General features: G+C 46.1%; 1 protein-coding gene across 2 annotated transcripts in view; it reads left to right on the plus strand.

Annotated features, from left to right (window-relative positions):
* The first annotated feature begins 1,010 nt into the window (after positions 1 to 1,010).
* LOC115871259 (zinc finger protein 660) overlaps positions 1,011 to 6,461 on the plus strand; it is an 11,697-nt gene continuing 6,246 nt past the window's right edge. The window contains exons 1-2 of one of the 2 annotated variants that reach the window (XM_045295028.1): positions 1,011 to 1,074; positions 2,386 to 2,494. The gene's annotated coding sequence lies outside the window, so the exon portion shown is untranslated. Of the gene's footprint in view, positions 1,128 to 2,385; positions 2,495 to 6,461 lie in introns of both variants that reach the window. The other variant, XM_030886962.2, reaches the window with a different exon arrangement.

The raw sequence follows: 6,461 nt of genomic DNA on the forward strand, positions 1-6,461 counted from the left end.
GGACCCCATGTGTCCCAGAGTTAGGACTGTGCTCCCCAGGACTGTCAGGGCTGTGAGCTTGCAGAAGCAGATCACTAAGCCTGCCTGCCAGGATGCTGCTTGGTTCCAGCTGCCAGCATCGAGGACAGTCCTTGAGTGTTTAACTCTGGGCACCACCACAGGGTTCCCATTGTTGTTAGATACAGTCAGGTAAAACTGCTAGCGACTCCATGCACAGCCGGAGGAATACTGCCCTGTCCCGTGCCATCCTCCCAACTGTTCTTATCTTTGAGCCCAAGGACTCCCTACATAGCCCATAAAGTCTCCCACGTGATCCGGGCCTTTGCACCTGCCCTTGGAAATGCCTGGAACACTGGCCACGGTATTTGCAGGCGTGGATGGCTCAAGTCCTTTCTCGGCTTATCCCGTTGCCTGGTAAATAGTCCCATCTCCACCTCTTTCTCCTCTGACTCCATACCACGCTGTAAGCCACTTAATAGGCAGTAGATAAATATTGTCCTGTGCTGCCAATCAACAGTAACCGCTTCTGCCTTTGAGCCCTTGAGATCTGTGGAAGGAATTAGGCTCTTTCCGCTCTCAAGTCATAGGCAGCGGGCGTGACTTTAGGGAACCTCATTTCCAGAGAGGCTTTCTCGTTCCCCAGTTCATTGGCTCCTCTTACAGCCCGCATCAGAAGCCCTGGGGGCGTAGTCTTTCCTCCGTTGGGCTGTAATCCATCAGGCCAGCAGTTCGAAACCACCAGCTGCCCCATGGGGCGTAAAGAGTTACAGTCTCGGGAACCCACGTAGCCAGTTCGCCTGTGTCCAGTGGGGCCACTCTGGACGGTATCTGACTTGATGCTGGTGAATTTTGCCCTTATCAAGTCCACACTCCTCCTCTTCCAGAGCCCTCCTGCGGATTGGTTGAATGCGCCGGGCTCTCCGTCCTCTCAACCAATGGTAGAGCAGAGTCTGGGCTGGAGGCGGGGCCAGAGCGCCGGCGAACACTCCTGGGCTCCCGGAGGGCCGTGAAGGTCCCGTCCTGGGGACGTTGCGGAGCCGGAGCTTCCCGGTGCCTGGACGGGCCGAAGTGAAGGTGGGAGTCGGGGAGAGTCGTGACGTGATTCCGCCTCCGCTTTGTCTCCAGAGGTGGTCCCGGAGCTGTGGGTGGGGGCACTCTGGCATCGTGGTGTTGGGGGTTTCGGCCAATTCGGGAGTGAGTCGGGGACCCGGGCCTGCGGCTAGGCCCTTACCGCGGCCACCGGCTGCGAAAATGCAGCCCAGGATCTTGCAGGCTGCCCCCTCCCCTCGCTCGCCGATGCCCCTTTGTCTTGGGTGGTCTCCAACGCCACTCCCACCCCTCCTTGCCCCCTGGGTGGAAGAGGAGCCCGCCAGCCGGTCTCTCCCTGATCTCTGGACATTGCTGTCTGCAACAGATTCCCGGTGGAATCTCCCCCCGCCCCGCCCCGCTGTTAGTGAGGAGCCGGGCTGGACAGGAGAGCTGAGGCTGTCCCAAGGCCACCCATTCATTCAGTAAAGAAGTCCTGAGCGCCCACCCAGCACTCACTGCTATACTGTAGTGTGGAAGAAACGAAAATGAAGCGAGCCTAGGAAGGGGAGAGTGATGGGGCCACCAAACACCGCAGCCCACCCTGACTCACCTGTGTGCGGAGCAGACTGCCCTAGAGGTTTCAAGGCTGTGTTTTTTTGCCCCTGGGGAGATTCGAACCTCCAACCTCTACCGTACTAGTGGAGTGCTTAACCGTTCTCACTACCCTGGGACTCCTAGTAGTCTTAAGAAATGGGTAGTGGGAAGTGGGGTGGAGAATTATCCTTCTAGCTTCCCTTTGAAACCTGTTTCTTCCTTAAGAGATCCTCTTCTCATCCCCCACCCCCCCCAAGGGCCACCTCAGCAAATCCCCTTCTCTTGTTCAAAGTTTAGCCGCAAACTTCTAGTCGGTATGTATTTAGATTAGAGAAGATTTACGTATTCATTTATTTAGATTATGTATGTGGATTAGAGGGGACCATGCATTTATCTAGATTATTTGTATTAGAGGAAACTTATTTATGCATTTATTTAGATTATGTATTTGGATTAGAGAAGATTTATGGTTACAGGGATCAATAGAATTGTGATAGGTATCAATAGAATGGGTCAAAAAGAGTAGCTATGGTATGCGACAGAATGAAGAAAACATTTTCTTCAGACGAAGAAGGTACCAACCCCATCAGACCTGGGCAAATCCTTCAATCCCGGGAACTTCAATACATTTCTAAAACAGAAGGGGTCGTCTCTACTGTCCCAAGGTTCTATAAGAAGAGAGGTTACCCCAGAATGAGATATTGTCCTGAGTGTCCTCTTGGGGTAGAAGTCCCAGGACTCTGTCATTTTATTTGTTTACAGTGATTCAAAACTTCAGTAGAATCTTCCTCACGGAATACAAGGAAGAAATCAGACAAGATCTGTGTTGGGCTCGTCCTTTGGAGTGAGGTTGCAGTACATAGGTGTGAAGGTGAGTCGTTTCTTTCTCTCCGGGGCAGGTAAGTTTTATGCTGTGCATTTTTATAAGTTTTATTTAGTCGGGGACTGAATCTTGACGGCTGGAGGATATAGGGACCAGGGGTGAAAAGGAACATTTTGAGATGGCTATTTATGGAGCAGGAGAGAAGCAGGTCAGTGGGAGGGGCTCTGGACTTTGAGGGATCAAATTTTAGGGTGGGAGGATGTCAGGATACATGGGCTTGAGCCCCAGCTCTGTCTCTAAGTTCTGGTTTCCCCATTTCCACACACGGAGATCTCTCTTCCAGCTCCGACCATCTGAAGATGCTGAGTAGTGGAGTTGGGTCCCACTGTTAGGGAATTTACTCATGGATGGTCTTGTTCGACAGAATTGCCAAGAGTATGAATACACGTTCATGGTGTTGATGAGACAATTTGAAGCATAAACGGGATGATCAGGTTTAGGTGGTGATGTTCTGCAAGTTCACCTCTTACCATCCCAGGTACACTCCACGCCATAGGGGATGGAATTTGATCTCATTTCATTCAACATTTCTTTTCTTAATCATTATATTGGGGGCTCATACAGCTCTTATCACAATACATACATACATACATTGTGTCATGCACATTTGTACATTTGTTACCATCATCATTTTCAAAGCATTTTCTTTCGACTTGAGCCGTTGGTATCAGCTCCTCATTTTTTCCCCTCCCATCCCCACCTCCCTCCCTCCGGAACCCTTGATAATTTATAAATTAATATTTTTCCATGTCTCACACTGACCGATATCTCCCTTCACCCACTTTTCTGTTGCCCGTCCCCCAGGGAGGGGGTTATATGTAGATCCTTGTGATTGGTTCCCTCTTTCTCCCCCTATCCTCCTGGTATTGCTACTCTTATTATTGGTCCTGAAGGGTTTATCTGTCCTGGATTCCCTGTGTTTCCAGCTTTTATCTGTACCCGTATACATGCTCTGATCTAGCCAGATTTGTAAGGTAGAACTGGGATCATGATAGTGGGGGAAGGGAAGCATTCAAGAACTAGAGGAAAGTTGTATGTTTCATCGGTGCTATACTGCAGCCTGACTGGCTTGTCTCTTCCTGTGACCCTTCTGTAAGGGGATGTCCAATTGCCTACAGATGGACTTTGGGTCTCCATTCTGCCCTACCCCTCATTTCCATTGATATGATTTTTCTTTTGTTTGTTTGTTTGTTTTGTTTTGGGTCTTTGATGCCTGATGCCTGTTTCCATCAACACCTCATCATCACACAGGCTGGTGTGCTCTTCCATGTGGGCTTTGTTGCTTCTCAGCTAGATGGCTGTTTGTTTATCTTCAAGCCTTTAAGACCCCAGACGCTATATCTTTTGATAGCTGGGCATCATCAGCTTTCTTCACCACATTTGCTTATGCACCCATTTTGTCTTCGGCAATCATGTCAGGGAAGGTGAGCATCACAGAGTGCCGGGTTAGTAGACAAAGTGTTTTTGCATTGAGGGAGTGAGTACCTGAGTAGAGGCTCAATGTCCATCTGGACAGCTTCATTTTTTTCCTCTCCACTTATCACGATGTTATTTGTAAGTCCAGTTGTAAGGATGATTGTTGTTCTTCTTCGTGTTCGGTGTATTTCACGTTGGAGGCTGTCTCTGACCTTCATAAGTAAGTGCGTTAAGTTGTCTTCACTTTTGCAAAGTTTGTTTTTCATTTTTTCAAAGTTGTTAACAGTCCAGCTTCTCAGGTTATTTGTTCAGCACACAGACGGAATAAGTCAGGTGAAAAGATGAAACCCTGCCACACATCTTTTCCAGTTTCACACTGCTCAGTGTCCCCATATTCTTTTTTTTTTTTAAATCATTTTATTGAGGGTTCATACAACTCTTATCACAATCCATAAATCAATTGACTCAGGCATGTTAGTACATATGTTGCCCTCATTCTTTTCTAGACATTTACTTTCTATTGAGCCCTTGGTATCAGCACCCCACCACCACCACCACCACCATATTCTATTCAAATGACTTCCTCTTGATCCATGGACAGATTTAACATGCGTATAATTAAATGTATCCAAATTTCCATCCCTCATCATGCTATCTCTAATCCACAGAGTCTAAACCCCTGATCTTATTTGACATTTCTTTTTTAATTCAGATTTTACATTTTACTCATCTGTCTTTTTAGAATATAGATATATAGATACATAGATACATATATATATTATTGGAAAGAGTTGTTATATTCAGAGCATTTAAATTTTTTTGTTTTGTTTATTTTTTAAAACATTTTATTAGGAGCTCTTACAGATTGTATTGCAACCCATAGTTCCATTGGATGAGAATATGTTTTCATGTATTACTTCTTATTCCCCACTCCATAGCAGCTAATCAATAACTAAGGACCATGTGACCATTGGTCAGAGGAATCTGAACTGGTAGCTGATATTGGCATGTTAAAAAACAAAAAATGGGCATCTCTGTATAAAGCTTCACTCTCTCTGTGTGTGCCCTTCGATGTTTTCAAATGCATGATGGTCCTCAGTTTAGAAGATCCACCAGTCTGTGAGGAGAGAGCTGGGAGCCTCATTGGCCTTCTTCCATTCTGCACCCATTTTGCGTATAGTGTCTGGATACTCCTCATGCCTCCTGACCCATGGCCTCATCCTTCCCTCCTCCTCCTCCTTCAGCCAGGACCCTACCTTCCTAGTGCCTGGGGAATGTTCTAGAATTACTTAAGAAATTTCATATCCAATCAAGCAGTGAGAAAACAGATTCCTCAAGCAGGTCCTCTTGGTCTCCTGACAAACTGTGTCCCTTCCTTGGGTCCCAGGCCTTCTGCACAGCACACCCCTGTTTCCTTCCTAACCTTCCCTCCTTTCTTCTTCTAACTCACTTCCAAATCCCAGTGGCTTCTACATTTTTTTTGCTCTCCTCTGTTCCCTTTGTCTTTCTGTTCTGAAACTTGCATCCCAGCCTGACAGATTTCCCTCCGTCTTTAAACTGTTTTGCCACATCTCCCCCTCTCTCACTGATGCTACTATTTGTGGTGTTCAGACTTAGGTAATGACCTTGGTTTCCTTCCTTCCTTCCTTCCATCATGCTGCGTGCCTCTACTATCTGTAGATACTTTCATGAAAATGGCTGGATTTTTGTCACAGTCTAAATGAGGGTATTGCCGTCTCATTTATGTGTTCATCTATTCAACCAACCCTAGTGGGCATCTGAGAAGGACGAGGAACTCCAATAGTCACCCTTACCACGAAGATGTCATCCAACTTATTTCCCTTCTTTCCTTCTTTTCCCCCCTTTAATGCATTTGGACTAATCTTCCTAATGTATTATTTTTCTCAGGTCACTTTTGTGTAAGGTGAAATTTCTTGTCAAATGTGGGATATTTTTCCTGAGTGAAAGGGGGACACTGTTAATAATAATAGCACAAAATACCTGGAATAGCAAGCCAAAAATGTTCTGGGGAAAACTGATATATGATCTACTCCTAGGGTGGCATCCCTTGCTGTCTTAAAAAACAAAAGGGAAAAAAAAAGTTCCCTTCCGTGGAATGCCCCAGCTGCCTCTCTCCTCTGTCCACTTTATAAGCTGAGCAGAAACATGGATGTGCTGTGGATGGTGAAGCAGTATAAGGACTAGGGAAAGTGAACGGTAGCACCTGAAAAACTGCGTGCTTGAGAGTGAGAAAGAGAAAGAAAGCACCAACGGAGAAGGCTAAAAAGAAAATAGAGTGTGGGGCGAAAGTTAATTCTGTTTAAAACTTGTTTCCCATTGACCATCGCATTATGCCCATCATTGTCTTATATTTCCCAGAATTCTATCATCTGATTCACTTCAGGCAACATGATTCTTTCATTTGTTTATTCTACAATAACAACAAATGCTTGAGCACTTACTAAATTTCTGACACTTCTCTAGTTGCTAGCAAGACACTGGTGAACAAAATAGAAGAATATCCTTGTATGTATATATA

Source organism: Echinops telfairi, unplaced genomic scaffold (assembly GCF_000313985.2).
Source record: "Echinops telfairi isolate 266 unplaced genomic scaffold, ASM31398v2 ScPeMD7_4225;HRSCAF=4972, whole genome shotgun sequence".
Lineage (NCBI taxonomy): Eukaryota > Metazoa > Chordata > Mammalia > Afrosoricida > Tenrecidae > Echinops > Echinops telfairi.